The sequence below is a fragment of the Sturnus vulgaris genome, chromosome 4 (assembly GCF_052056855.1).
Source record: "Sturnus vulgaris isolate bStuVul1 chromosome 4, bStuVul1.hap1, whole genome shotgun sequence".
NCBI lineage: Eukaryota > Metazoa > Chordata > Aves > Passeriformes > Sturnidae > Sturnus > Sturnus vulgaris.
In genome coordinates, this window is record NC_142246.1 from 59,971,072 (window position 1) to 59,987,085 (window position 16,014).

At 39.7% G+C, this 16,014-nt stretch overlaps 1 protein-coding gene across 4 annotated transcripts in view; it reads left to right on the forward strand.

Annotated features, from left to right (window-relative positions):
• Positions 1-279: 279 nt before the first annotated feature.
• Positions 280-16,014, forward strand: part of PTPN13 (protein tyrosine phosphatase non-receptor type 13) — a 111,050-nt gene continuing 95,315 nt past the window's right edge. For all 4 annotated transcript variants that reach the window (XM_088164060.1, XM_088164061.1, XM_088164062.1 and 1 more), the window contains exon 1: positions 280-298. The gene's annotated coding sequence lies outside the window, so the exon portion shown is untranslated. The remainder of the gene's footprint in view (positions 299-16,014) is intronic.

Genomic DNA, 16,014 nt, shown 5'->3' on the forward strand with positions numbered 1-16,014 from the left:
AGGGAGCGGGCGGGGCCGGGCGTGTGTCAGCATCTTCCCCGCCGCCCCGGGGGCGGGAGGGAAAGAGAGAGAGAGAGAGAGAGAGGAGAAGGGAGAGACAGAGAGAGGAGAAGGGAGGGAGGGCAGGAAGGCGCGGCGGTCGGGGGCGGTGGGCGGTGCGGCCTGCCCCGCCTGCCCTCGCTGCTGGCGGCCCCGGGGGCAGCGGCCGACGCGGCGGCGGAGCCGAGCGGAGCGGAACGGAGCGGGCAGCGGGAGCGCCGGGCCGGCGGGGCCGGGCGGCCGCGGTGCGCACCCGCAGGTACCGGGGCACTCTCAGGGCCGGCCGTGCACAGCGGGAGGGAAGGAGGGAGGGAGGGAATGCGGAGGGAAGGAGGGAGCCGCGGGGCGGGGAGCGCGGCCGCTCCCGCCCTCTCCGCGCCGGGTCTGGCGGCCGGCGAGGAGGAGATGCTGCTCCGCGCTCCCTGCGCGGCCGCTCGGGGCGAAGCTCCGCGCTGCTCGCCTCCATCGCGGCTCTAGAGCGGCGGTAGGTGCGCGGCTCCCAGCGGAGCAGCGATGCCGCGGCGGCCTCCGCCGAGCGGGGCTCTCCCGGAGGGATGGGGACTCTCCCGCAGGGATGGCCGCCGGTGGGCGTGTGAGCGCCCGGCTTCGCTTCTCGGCCAGTGTGGGAGAGGTGAAGAAAGGCCGGGGGATGTTGGAGCTCCCCCCGGGACTTGCAGCCCGGGTCCCGCGGGGTCGGGCTGGGCGCTCGGCAGCAGCGGGACACGCTCTGCCGGCCGAGGAGGGCTTGGGTTTGCCTGCGCTAGCCAAACAAAGCAGCCCCCGCAGCCCTCGGACTTGTTAACAGAGAGGAAACTTTTTCCTCATTAACGTTTTTGGAGGAGCAGGAACGAAGGATAAATCTGTTGGCCGGTGATGAGAAATAGCGTAGGTTTCATTGGCTTTTTATCTCCTAGCAATCGACACCTCCGCAGACCGCAGGATAATCTCTCTCATATTCTAGATTGTGTCATTCTCTTTAAATTGCATGTTTAAAACAACAAAGGCAGTGACTTCATAGGGAACCGCCAGGAGCTGTTCTGTACCCCTCCTGTTTACTGGGGAAACATTTGGGAACCGGTTTGGTTTTGTAGGTAGGATCAGAAGTAAATGTAGGACATGGAAACTGTAAGGTTGGTTGCAGGTAATCTGTGTCTAGCCATCTTATTAAGGTGTGAGTTTTGGAGAAGGGAATATGAAAGTCTTTGCATGTGGAACTAGCTGGGGCAGTAACCTTGATCAGTTCCTGAAACCTTTTCAGGGAAGAGGACGTGTTCTGTGAAACTGCAGCGAAACTGGGTCAGAACACACAGGTATTTTCCTGAGGGTTGAACCTCATGTGAGAAAGCTGTCATTGAATATATATATATATATATTCCGAGGTGTCATGACTCCCAGGTCGTTTGTTTGGGCTCAGGTTGGTGAAGTGACGACATTTAGTGCCCATTCCGGAGCAGGACTGCTGTTGGTATTCACATCAGGCCTCTGACTGAGCGTCACCATTGCAAGTCTGTCTTTGGATGGCCAGAAATAGGTTCTAAAGAGATTTCTGCAAGAGTTAGAATCAGCCACGATAGAGGTACAAATGAGAAAACAAACAGTTTGGGTCTTGTGCAAGAAATACTGATGAGGAAAGAGTAAATCTAGTCAGAGGATCTTTCAGTAGTGCAGTTACAACAGAGTTTGCTACCACTCCTAGTGGTATCAATCAGACATATCTGTTCAGCTTTCACATACAGCAGATGTGTTTCACTTGGAATGTCTTTTTTTTAAATCTGCCAACAAGCATGTCTTTCCATGAACAGTTCTAGAATTAAAGCAGTAATTTAAAGAAAGAAGGACAGCAAGAGAGAGAAAAATATACAATTTAACTTTTAAAGGTACTTTATTCCTCATTTTTAACCGAGCAACCCTGTTTGGTGCATGGAAAGGCACATAATGTATTCTATCCATAATGGGACTTCTTTTTCTTTTCTTTTGCTGTGCATGATGAAAAAATGAACCTTATTTAGATTAGGGTTTTCGTTTTGTTTTTTTCCTAATCAGAGTGTTTGTGTTTTTTTAAATTGACGGTGCAGTAAAAATAAATATAAAGCTTGAATATACCAGATGTGAAAGGAGACAGGCTGTATCACAAGGTGTTGTTCTAACAGCTTAATTAAAAAAAAAAATCTCTTAATACCAAGACTGTTGTTGAGTGGAATTTAGGGCTGTGAGAGCCATAGTCTCAAAGACATTTGAGTGGATGGAAGAGCAAGAAAGTATCTGTGTGAAAAGGCTGGACAGAATGTTAAAGCATAAGTGAGTACAGTGCGTGTATTTTCACCAGGATAACAGAGCCTGGTGAAAGGATGTGACCCAATAGTCTATTTACAGCTTCATAGGCCTTTGAAAATAAAAATGGACAGTGTGAATGAGTGGTAAATAACCACTGTGACTGGTCATCGTGAGCCTGTGATAACTTGTGCATAGCATTGTAACTTGTGCATAGCACTGTCGTTTTCAATGCCTTGAAGGGAGGTAGTGAAGAAGCCTAGGAAAGGGAGGAGATTATATTCCTGAGAGTAGGAAGCTACCAGAGTGCAAATGTTACCTGTTCTGGTGGCAGGAAATTGTAGTGTCTTGGCTTTTTTTTTTTCTTTCATGGTGGGATTTTTTCAGCCACATGTCTCATACAGACTGACTATCACAGAGAAGGCCTGAAACTAAAAATGCAGTCTTTTAGCTGTTCACTTTTTAAAGAGCACAGCAGGGCAAATATTTTTATATTTACATGTGGAACAGAAATTATTTGGCACATAGCTATTTTTCTCCCAACCAAATGGAGGTATGAACAATAATAATTAGTGGTTGTATGGTACAATAAACCTTCAAAGTGCCTTCAAATCTTAATCAGCAAACCTTAATAGCATGCTATTCCTGCAAGGGAGGTAAGTAATTAGATAAAATGAGACTGGGCAGACTCTTAAATGGAGTTTATTGTTGAAGTGCCTGTCAGTTTCACAAAGCTCTTCTTTATCACTGAGGTCTCTGAATGCTGCTGTACTTAAATGGCTTCAAATATGTATATGTTGAAATACACAACATCACGGCCCAGAGGGCCTTGTTAATATTGACATTGTCTTGTTCAAAGTTCTTCACAGTGAAGGAAACCTTGCACTCAAGAGCCTCTGTAGTGGTTGTTCCAGAGCACCTGTGAAGACTTATTAACCTGAACAAGAGTAAGGTCAGCTCTCTAAGGGGAATGATTTCTTTGGGAAGAGCTTTCCAGTTTGCTTGTGTGACAAGCCTAGAACCTTTAGTCCACCGATGGTAAAACTCAAAGTGATTTTGCTAGTAGTTCATTAAACTTAAGAACATTAAGTATTGCTGCATTTTTGGAAGGTGTATTGGTTGTCAGCTCAACAGTCTGTCACTTTTTTTTCCTCTGCTTACAGAAAAAATTGACTGGAATTTTACTGTTTCAAAGTGAGCTAGTCAGTGAGACTAAAAGATTGAAAAGCAGGTCTTGTTGTAGGGTGTCATGGTGCAGAAAATATTTGTAAGCAGTTGCCCCCAGCTGTTGCTTACCGTGGGACAAGCATGGATGGAAGGAAAGCTGTGAATACCAGGGTAAGTTAATGTTGTATGTCGCCAGTTAACTATTAATGAAATCTGTGCATCTGTAAAGAAGGGTGGAACTTCTGAAAGAAGTGTTTCCCAGCCCCACCTCCTCCTGAAGTACAGAGAAGGAAGCTGGGATTTACAGATGGGAAGGGCACAAGGCGACTCTTTGGTGCCGTTTTTATTTCATCTGGGCTTCTCCTTCTCCTGTGCCACTTAAGTACCTGGTGAGGAACCAGGCATGTTCTTTGTGCATCATTATCTATTAAAATGCTTTCATAAAAGGCAATTAATTGAGTAGGTTGCCTTGGGACAATGATATGCCCTGTGAATTTGAAATCCAATTGGTTAGGATAGAGATCTGCTCCAGTTGTGACACTCTGTAGAAAGAATAACAGACATGGGAAGGCTTTGTTCTCAGGGTTTCAGCTCTCCTTTATCTTTTATGTGTAAATTTAATATGCCACAGAAATGCCTGCAAATAATATGTCAAGAATTAAAGGAGACCTAGTATTAAAACTGCTGATTTTTGATTGCTGGTATTTGTAGGGAATACTGTAGTTTGCAGGATGTTGAGTATTATTAAGGATTTGCAGGTGGTGGGGTAATTAATGTCAGATTTAGGACTAGGTGGTGTGTTAGCTCCTGGTTCCTGCTTCAAACAACAGGTCATTAAATTAAGTGAGATGGGGCACTTGCAAAAGAGGAAAGCTTTATCTCCTGTTTTGCAGCTGAAATTAAAGCTCAGGGAGAAGAACTTACTGACCTAAAAATGAAGAAAATGCAAGTGTACAAGTTTGGAACAGAACACAAACCTCGGCATGAACTAATCTGATGCTGTCAAAAACATCACATTTTTTTAGTAGACTTTGAGACTTAATTTCTGTATATTTCTACCTTGTCAGAGGAATGCCATGGTTTTCTGGGGTTTCATGGTTTCTTTATCCAGCTCTGGCTAAAATATTTTCGTATGTGTGTTTCTTGGACGCTGTCTTCCTAAAGAGCTTTTGTCTGTATCTGTGGGAGAAATATGGGCAGGAACATTGTATAGAGCTGGCTGAAATTTTTGAAAGTGAATCTGAAAATGGCTTTCATGTGGTGTTGACATCTTCTCTGAGTATTTGTGTGTAGTGTGGGCTTCAGGCATGTGCAGGGAGGTACATTGGAAATGGTGTATCTGGTTCATTTAGAAAAGTCGATCTGGAAGTGTTTATGGGTGACTTTTTTTGAGCAATGCTGTTGCAGATGACTTATATTTGTGCTGTAAGCTTGAAATTGATGCTGAGTTTGTTAGGAAACACTCCTATTTATTTCTCAAGTAAAAGAACTTAGGAAGAGTCTTTTTCCTATCAGACTTTTCCTTGAAAGCCAGTTTTGTTTGTTGAGGGGAGAAGGCTGTTAGAGCATACAAATTCCTAAATTTTTGATGTGCTTTTCATCATAATGACAGCTGGATAAACCAATGGGAATACCAGGTTCTCATGTGTTTCGTATCCAGTTTCACAACAGCTGTTAAAGCTTTTTTGGCTGCATCTGTATGTGTATATAGGTGCAGCTGATGTTCTCTAGCAGGCAGATGTCAGTAATCTTCCAGGCACACTCCAGGATATCCTTGTGTGTTGGAATCTTAGCACCATGCTCTGTGCTGTACGAAACTGACAATAAATACTAGTTCATTGCAGTAGCGTAGTTATGCCAATGTTGTTGAAATTGTTGCATTTTTTGTTGACTAAAGTGCTATTTCAGAATTGGCAGTGAAAGGCATAGAGATTTGTTAGTATAAATCATTTTTGTGGTAAAATTGCATGCTTGGAGATGGAAGCTTCTCTGAGTCTCATGTTCCTTGTACAGTCTGTCTTTGCTTTTATTCATGTAACAGCCAGTGTTCTGCTCATGTACTGGGCAGGCCCTCAAAACCTGTTACAGAAAAAACCCAAGAAACTGAGTGCAAATGTTTTCTAAGTTATTGCTGAGTACAGATAGAACATGTTTTATCTCATAATCTCTGGGGGTATGAACACTCTCATTTGCAGTTCCTTGTTTGCACAGGGGAATTAGTTCCCAGTGATTAATTTTATGTTTCAGATGAGGATATTTCTCTTTTTTAATATTAATTTCTTCAGCATCTCAATAGCATGTGCATATTGCTCTGTGTTTTTTCCAGTTTTCAGATAGATATGAATGGCTACATGGAGGGCATAAAACCCCACCCCAATAAACCTGTTATGCACGTGGTTCCAGGGCTTTCTTAGGGTCGCCAGGGAAGGGTAATGGGACTTGACTCATAAAAATGTGCCTGTTTTACCCTGTAGAGCATTGCTGTTGAAACATTAACTACAGGATTTCAAGCTTGTAAGTAACCTTATTTGATGTTGAATGTGTTTCATCTTTCTTGATGGGACTGTTGACTTTTCTTGCTAACCACTCTGTATATTGTTATTTTAAAAGATGAAATGGACTAAAAAGAGAGCTGAATTAAAGTCTGAAACTTGAGCTGTTGGAAATAGTTGTGCTTCATGGCAAAGCCATGCCTGGTTTAAATGATGATAGATCTGGACTTAGGTATTGCCTTAAGCAATAGGGGGGTGAAAAAATGAAGCATGTGGCTATTTAACCATGTCATACATAGATAGTCTAACTTTTCTACCTAGTTTACTCATCAGGGTGTCAATGCTGTAAAATATTTTGCTGATTTTTTTCTCTAACCACAATTCATCAAGGGTCGGCATTAAGTTATTACTGATTTTACCCATTTCTCTTGTCACAGAATGTAGTGTTTCAACAGAGAAAAGTTAGAGAAGGAAAATGGAGCAGAAGTTTTGCCTTTTAGTGCCTTTACTATAAAATCAGTAGGTGGAAAATCCCCTCCTAGTGCTTAGGATTATAACCAGTGGAATAATACCTCTCTTTTCTCAAGTCAATGCAAAAGCTGTATTTGCTTTTAATGAACTAACTTGGAAGTTTGAATCCTAGGCAAGCAAATGGTCGATATGATGATCCAAGTGCTGCTTTTATGCTTTAAATGTCAGTGAAGAACTGCACACATGCTGCTTGTAGTATGTGTCACTGACTGGACAATTGTGTGGTTAGGTTTATGTGGAGCTATCCTTCCAGCAGCCTAATTAAAGACTCTGTGTAACTTCCTTAAATGAGGTGCTTCAACAGGTGATAAGTACTGGTTTCTCCTTCAGAGGATTTGTTATGGATGTCTTTCAAGTGCCTTAGTGTGTTTTAACTATTTTTGAGTGATTGAGGTGCATTTTCTGTTTGTTCTTCTGAAGCCAGTTTGCTTTCAACATCTGTAAGTCTCAAAATTGAACTTCTTCACATTAATTTGACATACAGGAAATAAGAGATGCCTGCATGCATTATGTAGAGATTTGTTTGTTAATAATTTCCCTATGCACTTTTTGCTAAAGGATTTATCTTGGATAGGTTTCTAGGAGGAAAGAGATTCTGTCCAGCCTTCATAGACTCTGTATTTTTAGCATTTTCATGTATCTTCAATCATCTTTTCTGTTCTTAGACCAGTGCCTTGAACCTGAAGGACTTTCCACTTAACCATTAGAGACAGAGCTTCAGAAACACTTGCACAAACATTCAAAGTATTAATTAGTGTTAGAAAACTGTACAGAAAGTGGGAGCAAAAAAAAAAGTAGCACATCTAATGAATCCACTGAAATAATATTTTTTTAAATTGCTGTGTAGGGAAAACTTAAATTTTGATGATATTTTATATTTATTTATAAAAATAACTTTGACCTTTATGGCTGGCATGTGAATTGATACATCCTGAAGAACAATGAGGCTCTCCCTACTAACTTCACTGGAAATTTGAGTGGGCTAAAAGTGGAATGCAAATGCTATTGACATCCTTATTGATACATAGCATTGCAGTAGACAATGCAGTGTGTGTCTGTATGTCTGTAAATTAAGTGTTATGTGCAAGAATAGCAGTTGTGGCCTGTTAAATGTCTTGAATCTGAAAACGGAAGAAATAATTTTACAAGATAGCAAAAATACTTATATAGCACCTGGAAAATTTTGCATTAGAATGTCTAGCTTGTGAAAACTGTTAGAAAACCAGTATTTTTCAGAGGAGCACACAGTCTGGAACAAAAGAAAGGTGGGGTAAAGAAGTGAGGGGAGAAAGAAAGAGTTGAGCTCATTCAAGATGTGCTGGGATGCTTTCAGTTCCCTCTAGTTCAGTTTATGGGCTTTGCAAGAATGTCCTTATCTCGTGTGCTGCTGGTGGAGGCTTCTGTGAGCTGAGGTTTCTTCCTCATAAAGATTGGGATGCGTTTTCAGACCTTCACAGCTGCAAGCACTTTTGGTGTTCCCAGCTTAGTGGTTATGTTTAAGGTCTTCAAGGGTTAATAATTATCTGTTTTCTGTCTTGTGGCTTTTTATTTGTTTTCTTGGTTTTTTGGTAGGTTTTTTAGAACTATTTGTCTTCTTACCCCTTTTTATTTGTAAGGTTGTTCAGACTCTGAAAATCAGAAGTTTGTCTGGGAAGTCTCGTTATAGTGATCTATAATAAGATTTGCAATAAATAGTCACTATAAGTTTTTGAGGAACACCAGAACTTTAGACTTAGATTTCCTGAAAGAGGTTTATTCTGATGCTATAATCTGACAATGCTTAGCAAAACAAGCTAATAGTCAAGAACTTTAAATTTTGAACAGCTTTTTTTTCAGGATACCCTGTCATTGAATCCCTTGAATGCCTTAATAAAGAATTTAAAGATTATCTGATTATAAAAGATTTGCTAGCTGGCAGTACTGAAAGTTTATTTCATCAGAAATATAGACTCATTTATCGAGTGGCTTTGCAGTTAGGTTATCACATGTGTGGAACAGCCAAATCAGCCTGGAGCTTTAAGCACATGGGCTAACACGTACAACTGAATTACTGAAATAGCTGTGTAAAGCTCCTTTATGTCAATTTAAAATGTGCCTGCTCACCATGATTGGCACAAGACTTGGGTGTGTCAGAAGTGTGATACATTATCGAAATTGTCTTTTTGTAAAATTAATCTTGTTTTTAGAGGTTTTCTGATACCATTGTATCACATTAGTTTGCTTAAATCTTTTGGCAAACAGCTTTGATGAGTAATTTTTCTGTTTTTCCTTGATCTCTGATCCAGTTCTATCCTCTCTGTATTTGAGGTGTGTAAAAGAAGAAAACGGTAAGCCGAGTTTTTGTCATTTGTCACAAAATAACACGGAAAATCCTGAAAATGGTTTTATAATAATTTTAGATGTTATATCCATGCATTGCCTTAAACAGAGAAGATATTTAGTATGCTGGAAAATTGCTTTTGTTGGAAGAAACAATTTTCTGTTATTTTCGGTAGCTGCAAACATTTAGTGGTGTTTAGTAAAAGTCAGGCAACTTTGAGGCGTGACTGGGTCCTTCAAGACCTTTAGCATGTTCTTTTCGAGTGAAATTTGAGAAGTTAAGTTGCTGTCTTACAGCAAATAGAAGAAAATGCTCTTTGGGAACTGCTTAATTGCAGCTGTGTTACTGGAACAAAATGTCATGTGGAGTGAAAGTGTAAATGTACTCAGAAGGGGATTAGAGAAGTTAACAGAACAGAGACCATTAGTGACTATTAGATTTGAGCTCAGGAACTCAATAAACCGGTGATTGCCAGGAAAGGGGATGGGGGAGCTGGCCTGATCCAGTTTAGTACTTCTTGTATTAAACATTGCTTAAGTTTCTGAACCCATAGAAATGGGAAGCTCTTCCAAACTGACAGCTTCTTTAAAACCTTTAATAGAAAAACAAACCCAAAAGCTTAATAAGAATTCTTTTGTGATCTGCTTCTGAAGCTCATGTGTGTTCACATGGGCTTGACTTGATGTTCAGAGAAGAACAGCTGCAATTCCTTCCTGGTTTTTTTTCATCCTTTGTGCCCTAGAATCTGTATTCCCTTTTGTTCAGATTGCTTATGGAGTGATTAAATGATGAAGGGTCAAGTTATCAGGGGAATTAATTTTTATGCATATGAGTCTAGAGTAAAAATAGCTGCTCAGGAAGAGAGGAGAAAAAGACAGGAACACTTTGGTGATACCACAGTTTAGGTTGTAGTTTTAGTTGTTGAATAGGAAAGTAAAAATATACTACTAGGTAAAATGGTAAAATATGTAAGTAAACTGTCATTTTCAATGGCGTCACCTGAAAAGTACAACAAAAACCAACTTATGGAGACATAAATAATTGGATTCCTTTTACAGATGAGAAACATATTAAGAAAGGAAAGACATTCTGTATATTAAGAGGCATTCTTTTTGTTCTTGCTTCCCTCAACACCAGATTCTTGTGCTCGGTTGATACTACCATGTGTGCTGTGTGTGCTCTTTGGCCTTGCACAGAATAGTTGAAAAGAGCATTTTTCAATACAAGCCCTTAGTTTTATAATATTGTCAGACGCTGAAGGAATTTGTCTTCAACTACTCAGTATTAGTGAGCAGAATAGAATCAGCAAATTGAATTTAATGTGGTATGTGGAAATTTCCCTGGTGCTTGCACAGTGTAGAATGTAACTTGCCATGTTATAGAAAATATTTTTGTGCTTGACATTGACTGAACCCTTTGATATACACATTAATTATTGCCGATTCTGTCCCACCCATTGCCTTTGCTTTGAGAATATTAAAGAGCTAAAGATCACAGAATTTAACTTTTCACCCTAATATGAACTGCTGGCTGGGAAGTCTGCTGCTGATGCAAAATCTGTTTGTTCTGCTTCCCTCTTCAGTGGTTTTGCAGAAATGGAAGAGAAACTATTGCCTGTCTAGACTTTAATAGGTTTTATATATATATATTTACTTTTTATGTAGACAACATTTATTTCAAGGCTTATGATGTATTTTCAGTGATAGGCTATAAATGCCAGTTAAAAAACACTAGCAACAAACAACACAAAGTTTGTGCCAAGAAGTAATATGCATCTAAAAAGAATGATTGCTTTTTACAATAGTTTTGGAACCTCAAAGGATAAAGTCTTCCAACTCTTTTCAAAGAATTTGTGGAATTCAGATTTTGCTGTGTGAAAAAAGCTCTACTTAGTCACCAGCTGGCGCCTGGGTATATAGAGCAAATGTAAATTGTCTGACTTCTGAGTCAGGAAAATTTGGGGTTCCTTCACCTTCCTTTTTTCCCCACTCCCATCTGCCAGTGAGAAACTGGGGGAGAAAATGGGGGTTTTTATTACCTGTTTGTAGACTGATGATGTAAAATCAAGGGTGAAGTCTTACAGCAACTTCTATACAAGTAATTATTGTAAAAGATCCCTAGAAAATGGGAGAAGTCACTCATCAGCATGGTAGGAAGCAAAATCTAGGTTAATTAATCTAGGTCATCTTCAGTTACATTTTTTGCCAAAGTTCAAAATGTTAATCTATACCTTTTAAAGTGCAGGCTGTGAATGGTTCTATACCTTTATTCCCCCCAGAATAACTGGGTTAACGTTCAGCATCTAGGTACATGGATGAAAATGGGTCAGTAGTGTAAAACCAAGTGGCAAAACAATTTTTTGAGGAAAAATTACTTTTCTTCTGGAATTCACTGGTGATAGTCCACTGAATCCCTTAATTTTACCAGCAAGGCTTGGTATCTATAATGATTTTTAAATTTATTTTTCTTGTGTGAAAATTTCTAATGTTCCTGAGTGCTGCTTTGTCTGTAAGCTGGGTATTTCTTCCTTGGCTAAAACAGCCCGTGTGTGTCTCAGTGCAGGCAACACTCTCTGTGCTTCTGTCTCAACTCTCTGATGAAGTTTTGGTTCCAGCTTTTGTGCACAGTGAGGAATCTATGCATAACTTCCCACTGTGGACTAAAAAGATAATACATTTTCCTGTCTCTGAGATTTCCATCTCAATGTAAAATTTTGTTCCTTCCTTCCTTTTTTTTTTCCCCTCCTTGCCTCTTTACATTAATACCAGATTGGGTATTTCTGTAGGTGGTGAACACTTGATGCTTCTCACTGATTGCTGCTGCTACTTTTTCTCAGGTTAAGTGTGTATGCAACTTGAGGTAAACCAGTACAACTGGTCCAGTTTGATAAACTCTCATTCAAATTCAGTATTTTGTAAGCAAAGTTTATGGGAGGATGTTTTAAAACTGCTGGCAAAACATTTGAAAGTTTTGAAATCTGTTTCAGACTACTCTCCAAGTGGTGTTTTTTAAGTGTTACATTTATGAATTTTCTCTGTGCTGTATCAATGAATAAACTCCAAAGTGTTTAGTTAGCAATGAAAGATAAAAATGGGAGCTGAAGAGGCTCAGCCCATGTTTTTTTTTCACACATTTGTGAAAATTTTTTCATAAAAGCTGAATTTTCTCCTAGGAGTTAATGCCATTTGTATACTGAAAATGTAAATAATACTTTTTAAATAACATGCCCGTTTTCTTAAGTTTGCAAGGACAAAAATGAAATACTAAATTCAGGACTGGAAGACAATTTGGATTGCTATCCAAGTTCTAGACATATGTGGAAAGGTTAAAAGTTGGTGTATTGTATGCAGACTAGATTATATAACACTTGAGCTCTCATGTTTTGAAGGAGTGGGGTTTTTTTTTTTTTTTTTTTTTTTTTTTTTTTTTTTTGTTTTTTGTTTTTTGTTTTTTTTGTTTGTTTGTTTGTTTTTGTTTTTGTTTTTTTTTTCAGTATCAGGTGTTTCTCTTTATTTTAGGCAGTTTTAGTTACTGTTTTCTTGGGTCTCCATGCAGTAGCAGTTACAGAGTTAAGGTTTTTTTTATACAGTATCATCAAATTGATTGTGAAGGCAACAAAATTTGATGCATTTTTTAACTGGTCTAACTCCCATTTGGTCCAGCTGTATGAAAAAAGGTTCGAGTGCTGTTATATTATCCTTTTATTCTCCTTTCACTTAATCCCTCACTGGGCAGTGGCTTCAGAGATTAATGGGACCTTCTGCTTGGTTCTGTTCCAATAGAGCAAATATAATTTGTACATGGGCAGTACCTGTGTATGTCTTCAGACTAGCTTTCCATTACTGTCCGTAGGAATGTCCTTCAAAGAAAAGGAAAGAAGGATGATGTTGTGAATCACTTCCCTCTCAGTTTCCAGGCCTGTAGAGGAAAAGTTTCTGGTAGTTTGCCTTTGTTATGCAGCCCAAGGGTGTAATATGGCTTTTTGTCCTTATAATATGAATTTATCATCCAGACAAAGCAAAGCTTCCCAGAACTCTAGGGTTTTTTTGGTGATAGGAGGCTCGGTATTATATCATGGGAGGAGGTGCTGCTGTCTTGTTTTTCCTGTTTTTTTGGCAATGCCATCTTCTGCAGCTTGTTCTGTCCTGTAACCTCTCCAAGTACCAAAACGTTATGGAGTGCAGATTGTGATCAGATGGAGTTCTTTGTCCATTCTGGTGTGTGAAGCTAAATCAAATCTGTTACATCACTGACTACCTATTTGTCTTTGCTGTAGATCAGGCAGTCTGTTTTGTGTGGAACGTCTGCTGAGGAGTTGTAGAAATCACTCTTGCAGTGTTTTCATGCTGCTGTCAAGTGATACTGAAGCTTCTATTCTTTGTGGTGAGGGTCTTTCTTTACACTCCAAATCCTATTCACTTTCTTGGCTCAGAAACCGTAAGCTTGATAAGCATTTGAAGCTGGGCAGAAATAACAAGTAGATCAATCTCTTGTGAAAGAAAAATGCCAAATTTTCCCACCTAACAGGAAAAGGACTGATAATCTCACCACTTTTGAGGGCAGTTAAGCTATGAAGAATATCGTGGCTGTAGGACTGAATAAATCATGCATAACCGCTGAATTTAAGATGAATCATAAATTGGGTGTGTGTTAGAAATTTGTTCAAGGGGCAATATAGTCAATTTAACAATTGTTGAGTTGTAAACACATACTGAATCATGCAGTATATAATTATATATTTTTCTGAAGTGTGGGGAGCAGAGTGGCAGGCTGAGGGACTCAACTGGTCAGGTTCTGATTAACTGGTGTGATTCTGGCACAAAGCCGTATGTGCTGTGTCAACTCATGTTTTGAAGGAAGATCATGATTTCCTAACCATAGGCATTCCAAGTGGCTATGTCTACTAATTAATCTGGAGCTAAAACCTCCTAATTGCAGGATTTAAACTAGACAGTATAAGCTGCCCGGGAAGGTTTTGGCCTCCATAAAGAGGTCGTTTGAAAAGCAAGCTTCCATGACCAAAAATCTTCATGTTTAATGTGGAATTTTTGAATTGATGGCTGTCTCTAGACATGCTGCTAAATAGCTGTCACACAGACCATACTGTTCTCAATGCTTTGTGTATGCCACATCTAAAGAGTTGAGTGGGCAAAAAATAGGTAAATTTTGATGTACGCTATTAGTTGCAGGAAATGGATCACCTATAGATGGTTGGATAAAGAAAATCTGCCTTTAAAATCCATTGTTTTTCAGTATTTGCAACATGGTGGTGGGTAATGTGCTTAAAGACCCTGCTAATAATAGATTTATCAGAGAAGTTGAAGAACTTGGGAAATACTGAAATATGAAAACACTTGCAGCAGATAATTCAGAATTCAAGGAAATCCTATAATGAGCCCATGGGTTGTAATGTCCTTCATATAAAGCTTGTCTTCCATTTTCTGGGCAGTGGGTCTGTTTCCCAGCATGGAAGAGTACACAGCATATCTTCTGCTCGCTCTCAGATTTCTTAGTGCCCTGCAAATTGGTTACTGGTTGGGAGTATATATGCAGAGAATAAGCACAGCTTTAGTCTTAAATTCATTTCTGTATGCTTGAGTATGGAAGGAAGTGGAGAAAGAAGGGATCAGCAGTATGAGAGGACAGATGATCACCTTGTGATGTGGAAACAGTTTCTGTTTCCACAAGCAGGTGTTAGGCAGAAGAAATCTCCACATTTACACTGTGTGCATTTAATTCAGAGGTCTGGTATCTTCTATATCATGCTTTAACCAAATGCTGTTTCATATAGGGCGTGTTGGACCTTATTGGTAGGTCACCTAAATTACATAACATAGACAGATTCTCAGTTACTGGGGGGAAAACTGAGATGTATCCTGTTCAAGGACAATTGGAAAATATCTTTCCTATCACTTGGACAGCAATTAAGTGCTTCCAAGAAATAGCAGTTGAATATGTTATTTTTTCTCTGGAAAATTAATTGCTTATGGAGAAAAAGAAGTGCTGTGAAGTCTCTTATGAGGACAGGGTTTTTTTAACATGGTGGATACTTTTGAAGTTCTTTGTAGGAAATGGTTCTATCCTGTAAGACTTACTGATGCTGCACTTCCATACCCTGTGTGTATAGAGTGAAGAGCTGGTTTCTGGACAGATGGAGGTCTCTTATTAGAGTTGCAGCCCATCTGCTGGCATCAAATCTGTTTTTCCAAATGCTTACAGAATCTTATTTAAATCTGCCTTGGCCAAAACCTTTAATAGGCTTTAGGGACCCTCTAACAAGGCTTTCAGGTAGTTCATGTTGACTTCTCAAAATAGAGCAGAGTTCCTGCCCATTTGTAACGCTCTTTGTCATTCAGGGTTTTTCTCTTGTCCTTCAGCAGAAAACCTAAACCAAAAGTGAAATATTTGGTCTATATGGAGTATATGCATGCACCCACACATTTTATATAGTTAGTGGGTAACACATGCAGATGTGGGGACATGCACACTCTTTCTCAACATGAGTGGGCACTGTAAAAAGCACATCCTTCCTGAAGGCTGACAGACATAAAGTGCAGAGAGACAGGTATGTAATGGCACTTGCCAGTGCTCCTCATTTCCTTAGGATCAGCTTGCCTTCATTTGAGGCAGCATGGACAAGTCGAATCCAGCCAGCTGCCTGTTCACTTCTCTGCCGTTCCCTTGGAGTGTTTCATGTTTCCTGATGAGGCATCAGGGTATTGTCAGTTATGCTTCTCAATTGGAAGTGTAAGAAGTTGCTTTATAAGATTAGTCACTGATTCCCCCTGCTTAAGTCTTTGTAAAGGTTTTCACACCTAATAGGAGGATAATATATCACTGACATTTTAAATTGTGGTTTTGTGCATATAAAAAAATATTAATCTCATGCCTTGTACTACCATGTCTGAATAGAGAGGCTCTCTGTCTTAGAGTAAAATTACATTTTTTCTTCTGTTACAGAAGAGTGAAGAAAATGCAGTACTCTGAATAGAACTTGATATTCGTTATTGTGCTTGAATTAGCATTTATTTCAACTTACAGGAAAACAGAGCAAGAATCTCTCAGCTTATGCTTTGGTCCTAGAAACACAGATTTTCTTGTGTGTACAGTTCTCAACAGCTGAAATATAGGCCTCTGTTCCATCTTGTCTGTTTTTCAGACTAGAAATTCAGACTTTCACAATAATTAGTCATC